The sequence below is a fragment of the Lipotes vexillifer genome, unplaced genomic scaffold, assembly GCF_000442215.2.
Source record: "Lipotes vexillifer unplaced genomic scaffold, Lipotes_vexillifer_v1.1 scaffold271, whole genome shotgun sequence".
NCBI lineage: Eukaryota > Metazoa > Chordata > Mammalia > Artiodactyla > Lipotidae > Lipotes > Lipotes vexillifer.
Window position 1 is genome coordinate 2,403,310 of NW_006780882.1, and position 12,102 is coordinate 2,415,411.

General features: G+C 33.2%; 1 protein-coding gene across 1 annotated transcript in view; it reads right to left on the reverse strand.

The window, feature by feature from the left end:
- Positions 1-12,102, reverse strand: part of CDH12 (cadherin 12) — a 692,773-nt gene that overhangs the window by 607,395 nt on the left and 73,276 nt on the right. Inside the window, exon 2 of the mRNA XM_007454262.1 lies at positions 2,567-2,667. The gene's annotated coding sequence lies outside the window, so the exon portion shown is untranslated. The remainder of the gene's footprint in view (positions 1-2,566; positions 2,668-12,102) is intronic.

The following is a 12,102-nucleotide window of genomic DNA, read 5'->3' on the forward strand; positions in this document are numbered from 1 at the left end:
TGTTATAAAGTTTCAGAAAATTGAGCAGAATTATTTTCTACTGTTGAGTGTTCTGTGGTCAGATATAAGTGATGAGATTGGATATTAATCTGAGAGATTTCTAAGGAAGGTGCTGGAGCTGAAGCCTTGTTTCTCTTACTGCTTATAGTATTGATAAAATGTGAAAGGAAAGACATAAATTGAGGAAGGAAGTGCTAGCGAGAAGGAACCAGCATTCGATTTGGAAGATACTTAGCCTATCCAGATTTCAAAGGATGCTAAAATTAGGAAGGATGCTCTGGAGATAGGGTAAAGGGTGTGGCTCAGTAACCTTTTTTGAAGAGATTGGGTGTGTGATTCATGGATCCAATCAACCATCTTAGTAGAAGCCAGGAATAGAAACAGGGTTATTTAGGAAGGATTTGTGAACTGTCCCCTCTCTCATGATATAGTTCCTCTCAACATACAAAGGAGACCCCAAATTTTTGAGAATGTTATACAGCAGAAAAACCACCAACTTTGACTGAAAGGGAAAGAGATGGTATCGAATGAAGGCATGTTGTCAGTCTAGGATTCTACAGTGAATGGGCTGAGACAGTTACTAGGCTGAAAACACGTGCTAACCTTCAAATAAAGAAGGAATGACTACAAAGATGCTGAGAGCAATGGATCCACTGCCAAAGGCAAGATAGCCATGGAACAGGTCCGCTCACAAGACTCTTCAGAAGGAAACAACCTTGCTGACACCTAGACTTCAGACTTGCGGCCTCTAGAGCTGTGAGTGAATGCTTTTAAGCCACTGGTTTGTGGTGATTCATTATGGCAATGCTAGAAAGCTGATACATGGGATATTCACTTCACATGTGGGCACACGAAGCCTTGAGCAGTTTAAAGAACACCGCCATGGTCTCACAACTATTAGGTAATAAAGTAAGCTTTTGGAACCAAGGAGTCCTTTCCAGAGAATTAACTATTCAGTGCAATCCCTAGAAAGACACTTCACTTCTTTCTTTGATCAGTTCAACATGTAATAATGGACTGAACAGATAATCAAGGAATTCATTCAGTTTTTAGTCATTCCAGTGTGTTCTAGACAAAGAATTTTTAGGCAACCACAATCCCTATAAGAGCTCCAACATGCATGTGACCAAGGTACAAACCATAGCATATATGACTAGAACAAAGGTATCACCAATAAAAGATTGCAGAGTAACCTCAACCGTAAATGGCACTACCTTAATAGAATTACTGTCCACACGGCCATGTGAAGACCAAGAAACAGGATGGTAATTCACCATTTACATCAAGAGTTTAGTAATTCTATGAGCTTGCTATAATCAGCATCATTAGATTTTCATTGCTAGTGCAAAATAAGTAAAGGAACTAGAAAATATGTTGCAATGGTTAGATATCATGATTGAGACGTAGGTCCCTACTATTGTTCTTTTTTTTTTTTTTTTTTTTTTCCTTGCGTTATGCGGGCCTCTCACTGTTGTGGCCTCTCCCATTTGCGGAGCACACGCTCCGGACGCGCAGGCTCAGTGGCCATGGCTCACGGGCCCAGCCGCTCCGCGGCACGTGGGATCTTCCCGAAACGGGGCACGAACCCGCGTCTCCTGCATCGGCAGGCGGACTCTCAAGCACTGCGCCACCAGGGAAGCCCCCTACTATTGTTCTTAATCAGAGGGGTACCTATGTGCATCACTAGCCTTAGAAATAATATATGTCTTATAATTTTCTGTATTTTATATAAAAGGCTATAAAACATATATTCATGTACATAGACATAAAGTATATATGTGTGTATATATACATATATATGTATACACATAACATACAATTTTTTTAATTGAATGGCTTTTGAAATGTGGGAATCTAATTCCTCATTTTGAACTGAGGAAATTCAGACTGGTGGCATACAAAGCTCACCTACCCAGAGTAAGGTAGAATTTGGAATAGGATAAAAGTCCTTCATTCTCTTTTTAGTTCTGCCTTCTATACACTTTACAATCTCTGTACCTTTTATATGTTCCATATTCATTTTAGTGACATAAAAATATAAACTTGACTGTACTTCCCAATTAATTTTATCCTTCTAATCAAGCAGTCTGCCACATTTTTGTTCATTTCTGGTTGTTTTATTAGCTAAAATACACAGAAGCAACATCGTGGAAGGACATTAATGTGTAGAAAAAATGTTCTTACATACTTGCTTAAATTATGTATTTGATTAAAATTGCTATAACAGCCATGCCTTTCTAACCAGTAAAATGAATCTCATGCATCAAGGTAATGACTAGACCTTTAACATGATGTATTGTACAGTGCAATACCTTTAGAAATGAGCACGGAAAGAATAATTACAAAGGAAGTTTGTGTCTGAGAAAACAGCTTTGCAATTAGAGGCATGCCTGTATTTCTATGTGTGCTCCATGAATTTTCAATAACCAGCACGGCATTCTAACAATTATAAGATATTACAAACTATTAAATGTGATAATGAGTGTTTATCTATGAAGAATATTTCAAAGTTAAGTAACTTGCATCATTTTATGAGTCAAAAACATATAACAATTATTTTGCTTACAAGCTAGTAGCAATTTATTTTCTAAGGTTAGCTTATATAACTTACTTGCTTCATTGTTTTACCTCTTCAGTAACTTGATTCTATGGCACTAGGAATCAATACTGAAAACATGTATATTTAAAGAAATGCTTTTAAAAGTAAGCAAAACTCTTCAGAATCTTTCCAATATTAATTCTGCCTTCTGAAAATATTTCGTTGGCACGTCTTTCTGAAATCTCAAAAGCTCTCACATATTATAATAGAGAAGCAAAGGACTGGTCTCCAATCAAAATTCTATCAGGCCAATAATAGAAACTCAATGGAAAAAAAAATAGCTCAAATCCTAATCAAGTTGCCTGAGATAGAGAAAACGGTAGGCAGAGTGGGAAATAAAATGTTTTCAAAATAAATTTAGTTGCAGTCAATGTAATTTAATAGTGAGAAAGGCTTCCAACTTCATTAAACAAATCAAACTAACGAATCATAAATTCACAAAAAAAGCGAAACCAACACTGTAATAGCACTTTTTTATATTTAATTATATTTGTAGAATACAAGTGCTTTCATAAATATAATTGTATTTGTATTTTAAACTTTACAATAGCCTTATTAGGATGGAAAGTCAAGAGTTTGTTTTTCTATTATTTTGGTTAGAAAGTAAACCTTTAGGAGGTAATGTTGTTTATTTAATAGCCAGCTGAAGGGCACTAGTGAGAGTCATCACTCAACACTAGGTCTCCTCGGTTCCTTAATCTTCTCACTACCCTAATCTGCAGTTACCGGCATCAAAATGCCGCCTATGTGATATGAAAGGTAAATTGATTAATTGTAATTTTCTGAGCTACAGTTTGCAGAGAATATATCGAAAGCTTTTATAATGTGAATCTGGGGATTTGCTGAAAGCTGAGGCCCCCCCAAAAGATATTTCCATTAAAAGGTAATGAGATTTAAAAAGTCAACTTTGTGCAAAAACAATGGTCCAATGAGCATATTTAGAAGATATTCAGAACAAGATTAGAGAGACTGATAGTAGAAACTGTGTGGTAACACTGAGAAAAGTCATACCTGTTTATTGTGTATTTATTATTCAACATATACCTTTTTGAAAAGTATATTTAAAGGGAGCAATATGCAATAGAGTTGAAAGAATATATACCTATAATGAACTTATAACAAGCATGTGAGCACAGCCTTGGGAAAATACAGCAACAAACTTACACAAACTCATACTGGGAAGGAAAGCAGCAAATATGAAAGAATATAAATCAGATTAAAAGCTATTATTTGATTCATACCTGGTTATGGTCATTTACCTAATCCTAAGTAATCAGGAAATTAGAAACTTTGGCTTCAATTCTATTCCTGTTTTAGGGACTTCCTCTAGGGAAAAAAAAAAGAAATCTGGCCTTGATCTCTCAGCAGATTTTCACATCAATACACATATATTCAACATTCTCTTGCTATTTCTCCTTGAATGAGCTGTTGGCATCTCAAACTCAGAACTTACAATTTGAATTAATTATCTGTCCTGTCTCTTCAGAACATCTCCTCTTAGTGAGAGGCACCATTACAATTCATCCTATTTCCTAAACTATACCATTATGGCCCCCTTTATCTCTCGTTCTCCCACAACAGCCCATGCCAAGGAATCACCAAATTCTATCTTCAGTGGTCTGAATAGTTTAGAATCCACTTATTTTTGACCATCTAACTATCACTATCTCAATTAATACTGTTAACATACCCTGTTTGTATTACCAAAATATCCCCCGACTCTTAAGCTTTCTAATCATTTCTGCACTAATGCAGTAAGAATGACTTTTCTAAATACCAAACTGATTATAATACTACCTATTAAAAATCCTTTTAATCTTTCCTCGTGGTCCTCTGCCTGAGCCTGTCAAGATCTTTTCTATGCTCACCTGTCTGCATCATCCTTCACATCATCAGTCACCTATACCTCCTCTCAAACTATGTGCACACTACACTTTAACAGTACTGAATCCACTGGTTTGCTTTGTTCTACAAAACCTTTGTTCCTATTGTTTCCTCTATTTATAATTCTCATACTTTCTCTTCTTCCACTTAACATACCAACGCAATTACTTGTCTTTTCTTTGGTAAACCTTTTCTTTTCTCTGTTAAAATTAGAACCCTCATTCAATCACTTTGTCATGTAGGACAGGCTTCATATATCTACCTGCCACTTACCACACTGTATGGAAATTGCCTGTCCTTCTCCGTCTCTCCATCAGATTGTGAGTTTGGGGATGTCCTCCGTCGCATCCTCAAAATCTACCTATTTCAATAAGTTTATTTTGTGTTTTCATACATTTTTAAATGTAAAACCTCATTAGCTATTGGTATTGACAGTCATGTGGACTAGGTAGAACACTGCGTTCTTTAATAAGTGAGCACAGGTAAGAAAAATCCATGGCAGAGTGGTGTGATTTCAACTTTTGTATCTGTATATAAAAGTTAAGGATTAAACAAGCTAAATCCTTAAAGGTAAGAAACCACAGATTGCTTAGAGTTTCAGAGATAATTTTTAGTTTGGGGGTGGCATTTGTTACTGAAATCAATGTCTCCACCACTACAATAAGTGCTAATCTAGCAGAGAAGGATGCTTAATAAATGTCCTCCTCCCCTGGCTTACTTTCAAAATAATTGATCTCAGAGCAGGCAAACTATCCAATGTGCAAGTTTCTAGCTGTCAAAATCATTTTTAAGGCATGCTTCAAAATATCTGTCAACCTTATGACCTGAATTAACAGAACCAGTTGGAAACTTCAACTGACTACCAATGAGCATTGTAAGATTCGAATTGTATATTATGCATACATTATATATACACAAATCCTATATATTACAATATGGATTGATTACTTATAATTATGTATTATATATCACATATGCAAATGTATATTATATACCCATATTATATATAAATGTATTATTTGCATATAAATTAATGTGCATGTTTTTGTACTGCAGTCCATACTGCTAAATTAAACCCAACATCATTTAAATCAAAATATCTAGAAGCAGATTCTACCTCATTCTAGAAAGTCCCTAAAATGACGACCAATTGCAGTAGTAAAATCCTTCTTCTACTTTTACTATATTTTCCCCCCAAAATGGTAATAGATCTTGTCTCCATTAAATAATGTGGTAAAGTTTTTTCAGTAATTAGTAATTAGTAATGTAGTAATTTTTTTCAGAAATTAATAATTTCTCTCAATGTCTATTATCAGTATTCCATACTATGCCATACTGAATTACCTATCACTAAAAGTATTAAACCATATACTATAGGCTAGGTTATTTAGACTAACACACTAACTTAAAGTTCCAAAAAACTACTTACATATACAGTACCCAAAATACGTCTCTAGGGTTTACCTACAAATATTTCAAGGCATCTTTTGTGCAAGAAAAAGCAGAGTAAAGTCTCTTATGTAAGTTTTCAAAGAATAAGAAAGTACAGTCTTGGAACTCTGTTCTCTGTATTAAAGCCTTCCACAGCAGCTAAGACTCTTTGACTTTTAGAAAATTGTGTTTTTCTCCTCCTCTTAGAAAAACCTCTTACATATGGCTTCTTCTGTTTGTTAGTTTGCTTCTTTGAGGCACATAATTGTAACACAGCTTGCTCCTAGGCTCTAGGTAGATATCAAAAGAGTGTCTGTAAATTAAAAACAAAACAAAAAAGAGAACTATACCCCATGTTTTATTTATTTATGTTTCTTATTTCCCCAGTAGAAAATGGATTGAAAACGAATCTGTTTTCAAAGCTAAGGATGAGACTTGTTTGGTTTAGAATGTCATGGCACAGTGATTTTAAAATAGTAAGGGACAATATGAGAGTCATGACTCTTTTCTCTCTCATCACAAAATCCATATTAGCTGCCAAATACAAAGCTCTTCTGCTTTAATCTTGGTTTGGATTTCCTTTTTTTCTATAATTGAAGACAAATCTATTGTTTCTACCTGATATTTCTTATATAAAATTAGTGAAAGCTCAATATTGTGATGAACCATTGAAATAGAGCAAACAGGCTTAAATTTTTGGAGGAGAGGGGAGCCCAAAGCCTGCATAATATTGCTGAGCCATTGGTAGTGGTCGCCTAGAGCATAGTGTTATTAAAGGTTTTGAGACTGAAATGTGGTAGTTCTGGGGATGGACGTCTGGGTCAATCAGTGTTCTTTCACAAATGAAAGCTAAATGCTTAGATTAGTGACTGATACATAGTAAGTATGGCAAAGATGTATACTATGATTATAACTTTATGAAAATGATGATAATATGATTATTGCTACTATTGTAAAAATTTTGCTCAGCAGTTGAGTAAAACTGAAATTTCATTTGGAATATGACTAGTAAAATATGGCAGGATATGAAAGAGTGCATATCTTTCCAATGAAGAGGTTTAATGCTAGATTTAAAGATGATGATTTTAAAAAATACATTTGGGAGATAGAAGAGATGGTACATGTTAGATATCATGCAATAAAGTTCTGAGAGAGGAGAGAGAGCAGCTGCCCAAAAGAAGGATGAGGGAAGGAGGAGCGTAACAGGTGCCAGACTTTGAATATGCCACACCAACCTGCCTTTCCAGTTGGCCAAAGTTATGAGAAAAATAGAAGAGACAAGAAACAGAAAGAAAAGTGAATATAGCATAGGAAAAATGGAATCTAAAGAGCAAGATAAAGGTACTCTGTAAAAGGGGAATGTTGATGCCTCCGATTTTGAAGAAGTATCTGGAAACAAATTGGTCAGAAAAGTAAAAGTAAGCTATGTAATAGAAAAGAAGATAAAAAAGGAGAAAATAAAATGCTGAATTTCATTTATAAAAATCAGTTTACAATAACTAAAATATAGGACTTCCTTGGCGGTCCAGAGGTTATGATTTCACCTTCCAATGCAAAGGGGGCGGGCTTGATCCCTGGTCAGGGAGCAAAGATCCCACATGCCTCGTGGCCAAAAAAGCAAAGAAACGTAAAACAAAAACAATAACAAAAAATAAATGAAATATATTTTATAGTATAAACCTTTCTTTATTAATAGATTTTAACATTTGACAATCCATATTCCAGTGACTATGTATTACTGGGAATTATCATAATGCATCAACAAGGTGGGAATTATCTCAATTTTATAGATGATAAACTGAGGTTCATTTAAGTTATTTGCTCAACTCATATGATTAGCAAATGGTTAGAGATACACTTCACACCTTCACCTTTCTGACCGTCCATGAGATCTGCAGATCATCTAGGTAAACTTCCTCAGGTGATTTTAAACCATAAGGATATAGTGGCATAATTTAAGCTCAAAAGATTCATCTATGTCACTAATTTTAAATATTATTTCCCCCAGATGACAATTAAAAAGTATATAAGTTGTAGTGTTCAAATCAATGTGATTTATTCACTTATATTACTGAAGTGTGCTTAGTTTTTAACTTACATATTTTTGACTTAACATTTTTATTGATATATTTTAGAAATCCAGACAAAACAGCTTCAATTTATGTTATCCTTAATGCAATAGCCGTGGTTCTTATATAGCTTCCTGGGAAAATCATGATTTTGAGAGGATAGGTTTATGTGAATTTTCATGAAGACTTCAGGAAAACACCTCATCAGTCTAGCTGTCGAGGCAACAACTAGGTTAGATTAATTGGATGATGATTGAATACTGTATTCCAATGTTTTCTCAGCTGAAATGTTTTGGTGGTCTTCTCTATAGGCATTCAACTTATTCAGTTAACAAGTGACAACAGAATATGCAGATAAATGTACTGTATGTTTTTAAACCTTAGTTGTCTTTAAGTCAAAATGTCTTTCTTCATCCCCATGGTAGACACACACCAACACTGTGAAATTTCCATAGACTTTCCAAGAAAAGTATTCCTTTGACCAGTGTTTTCCAATCTTTACTATGTATAAGTTAGTACTCCCTTGATCAATGTTTTCCAATCTTTACTATGAATAGAAACAGCTAGCTTCCACAATTCTAATTCTAATAGGGACAAAGATACACTGTTGTGTTTTAAAATGAAATACTGGTGACCATATTCATATAATATTACTATAATAACTCAGCCTGGGTCTATATAGTATAACCAATTGAATTAGAATTCAAAGTTCTGTTGCAATTCAGAAATGTGTGCATGTTTTTTTTTTACAGGACCACTGATAGTTAACCATCAGAGTTAGCTATTACTAAAAGTTTGTAATACCAAAACAATTTTGAGTCATATTCTACAAATAAGTATGTGTTTAATTAAAGTAATACTTAAATGAAATTGATGTTGATCTGTACTTTGCTATTTTATCTTCATAGAAAGTTATTCTGAATAGGATTACAGCACATAAAAATAATTTGGTGAATAACAAAGCTACCTCAAAAATATAAGCTAAAGTCTACATTTTCTTTACCAAAGCAGCTGCTTAATTATGGCTTACATTGTTTATAAATATATTTACTATTTGTAGGTTTTCCCTTTTTTTATACTTTTAGCAACAATCATTGAAAATGATTATACATTTATTATATTCATTATTGAGAAGGAAAATGGGGCATAGTTAAATGAGGGAAAAATCACATTATAAAAATATGCCTAATATTGAGGATGAGAAATCCATGTCTACTCTTGGTGTACAGTAAAGGCTTTATATAAACAGTCATTCTTATTTTAATCCCTTCTGTCTGAGAAAATGATGTGCCTCTTTGTGCCCAAGGCCAGTTTCTCCAGCTGTGTTATATTCTCCTATTCTTTCTTTCCTTTGTAGGGATTTTGCTCCATTTATAATCTATAGTCTATTGTATTTTCAATATTTCCCTCCCTCCAGCTGTTTTCATAAAAATAGTAAAATGCTTGATATTGCTCTATCATCAGAATAATCCTCCTCCAAGCCTACATCCCTGTAGACATCAGCCATCATTCTAGCTTTTGTCTTACATTAACAGCAGTTCTTCTAGAAAGATAATTACTTCATTGTTCTTGCTGTTTTTTAAATATCTCATTCAATATTTTATTGACCTAACTCTGTCTACTACTCCTATCTAGTTAGTAGTTCCACACTGAGAAAATTTTGAAGCTAGAGATATAGACTTTGAAATCATCATAATTTAAATAATTTTTGGAACTACATGAGGGAAAAATATCCCCCAGGGATGATGTATGGAGTGAAAACACAGGGAAGAAAATATTGAACTCAAAGTATACTGGGGCTTGAGAAGAACAAATGCAGAGAGCTTGAACAAGCATGGCTGCCAGAAAAGTTTCTAGAAAACTAGGATAAAGTACTAGGAAGAATACTGAGAGATCAGAATTACAAGAAAAAAGAATGATCAAACATCTAAAAAGCCACACAAGTGGTAAGATTTACCAATAAGAAGGTCACAGTGAACTTGTCCACAGAGGCGTCCCTGGAAGGGTAGGGGTAGAAAGAAGATTATATTGCTTTGAAAGGTGAATAAATGGGCAGTGAAGATGCAGATAGAATATTTTCACATTTCTATTTTAAGGAATCTGTGATGGAAAGTTCTAGAATAATAGCTATGGCATGAGAGCTTAAGGCAAAGCTGTGCTTTAAGATAATATTTCTTTACATTAGCCTATCATATAGATCTGCAAACACCTATCTTCACATTATCTTGTCAGTGCTCCAGTATTTTACTTAACTTTTCCTTCTTTACTTTTTAGTTTGTTAATTTTTTCAGAATTTTTTGATATGTTGATGGCACTATTTTGGAAAAATGATGCCAAGTGAATCTAAGTTTTCTGGTTTTTTTATAGCTAATTTTGAATGTTTTCTCTCTCTCTTCATATATCCCTAGTATACTATACTTTTTAATTTTTGAATACTGCTTAATGAAAAATTTCCTAAGGCATGATTAATTATATTTAGTTCCAAAATTCAAACAAGATAATTTATACTCAGATAATTTATGTATATAATTTATGTGTGTACCTACATGAACATACTTCAAATTTATAATTATATGCTTTGTTTCAAACTAAGAATATTTGAGTTAATAGGTAGCAAGAACATGTAGAATTAAAATCTATTTAAAGTCTGCAGACATAAGTCTAAATAGTCAATACATATGATCTTTTCATTGAATCACTGATTCAATAAAGAAACAAAAGGCACATCGCATATTAACAATTCTAACATTAGAGTTCCACCATAATTATTACATTTCAATTATTAAATTTTGTAAGTCAAATGGAATGCAGTTTATCTGAATTTACTTCTTTAAAGAATAAAAATTTTAATAGATATAAAGAGTAAAAAGAAAAAAAAACTTTAGGAGACTATTTTAAAATATTTTCTAAGTTAACTAAAATATTTTTTCAATAAAATTAATAACATCACTTAGAGCTATATAATAAAAATGAAGCCTGCTTATTTAGTAACTAATACATTGTTTTAGCATCAGCAAAGAAATCTCAGAATAGCCATTTCTATTACTAAAATATCTTTTAGCTCACATACAGAACATGTAAAAATATCCCTTGCAAATATAATCTGAGTTTTTTTAGACTACATAAGTTTACATGAAAATAATATAAAAATTGCAAAATTTTAAAAATGATTAGAGTTCTCACCCATTCTCTAAGTAGTCCATGTAGTATTTTTGAAGTGCATAAAACAAATTATATTTGAAAATATATTAAATAATAAATGATATTCTTATGTATTATGATTTTTTAGTTAAACACATAAGAAATAACAGAAAAGAAGAAATTAACACTTCATTTTTGTTTTTAAAAATTAACACACTATGGGAAGTGATTCCAGTCACAGTTTTAGAAAGAACACGCTGTCCACAACGTTAGAGAATGATGGTAGGAATACTTTCAAAATCAGTATCACTCTTAGTAGATTGCAAAGATTGCCACAGATTCTTCCCTTTCCTGTGTCCATATCCTTCTGTGTAATACTTTAATTTTCATTATGACTCTGGCTCCACTCGTATGATTTGCTTTCTTCAGTGAGATGTTAATGAAAATGACAGTAACAAAGACTTGAACTAACACAGTGGGATTTGTTCTTTTTTGCTGTTTGGGGATTCTTGCCAATACCATCAAGAAACTCAGGCTGACTTGCTAAAGAATGAGGACAAATGGCCCAGGTACCCAGCTAAATAGGGCTACTCTGCTGAGGGCAACAGCCCACAAATGAATGAAACCATCGAGCCAGGCTGAATAACTATGCAAATAATTAAAAGTTGCAAAAATATTTTGTTAGGCAGCATAAGCTTACTGACACAGAACTTGGTTCTAGGCATAATGTGAATGTGAAATTATTTAAAATTTAAAAATGTGAATTTTAAAATCAACTTATTTAAAATAATAATAAACAACCCACTAAACTAACATCTCATATTTTATGAAAAACAACTCTATTTTCTAAAACACAATAATTGTAAAGAATGGCCTTATTTTACATTTTTGCAAATCTTTTTATGTTTGGCTAAACAGAATAGAGCTGGCTTCTCATATGTGCTTCTGCATTCAATTTGTGGTGATATGTTATTGTAG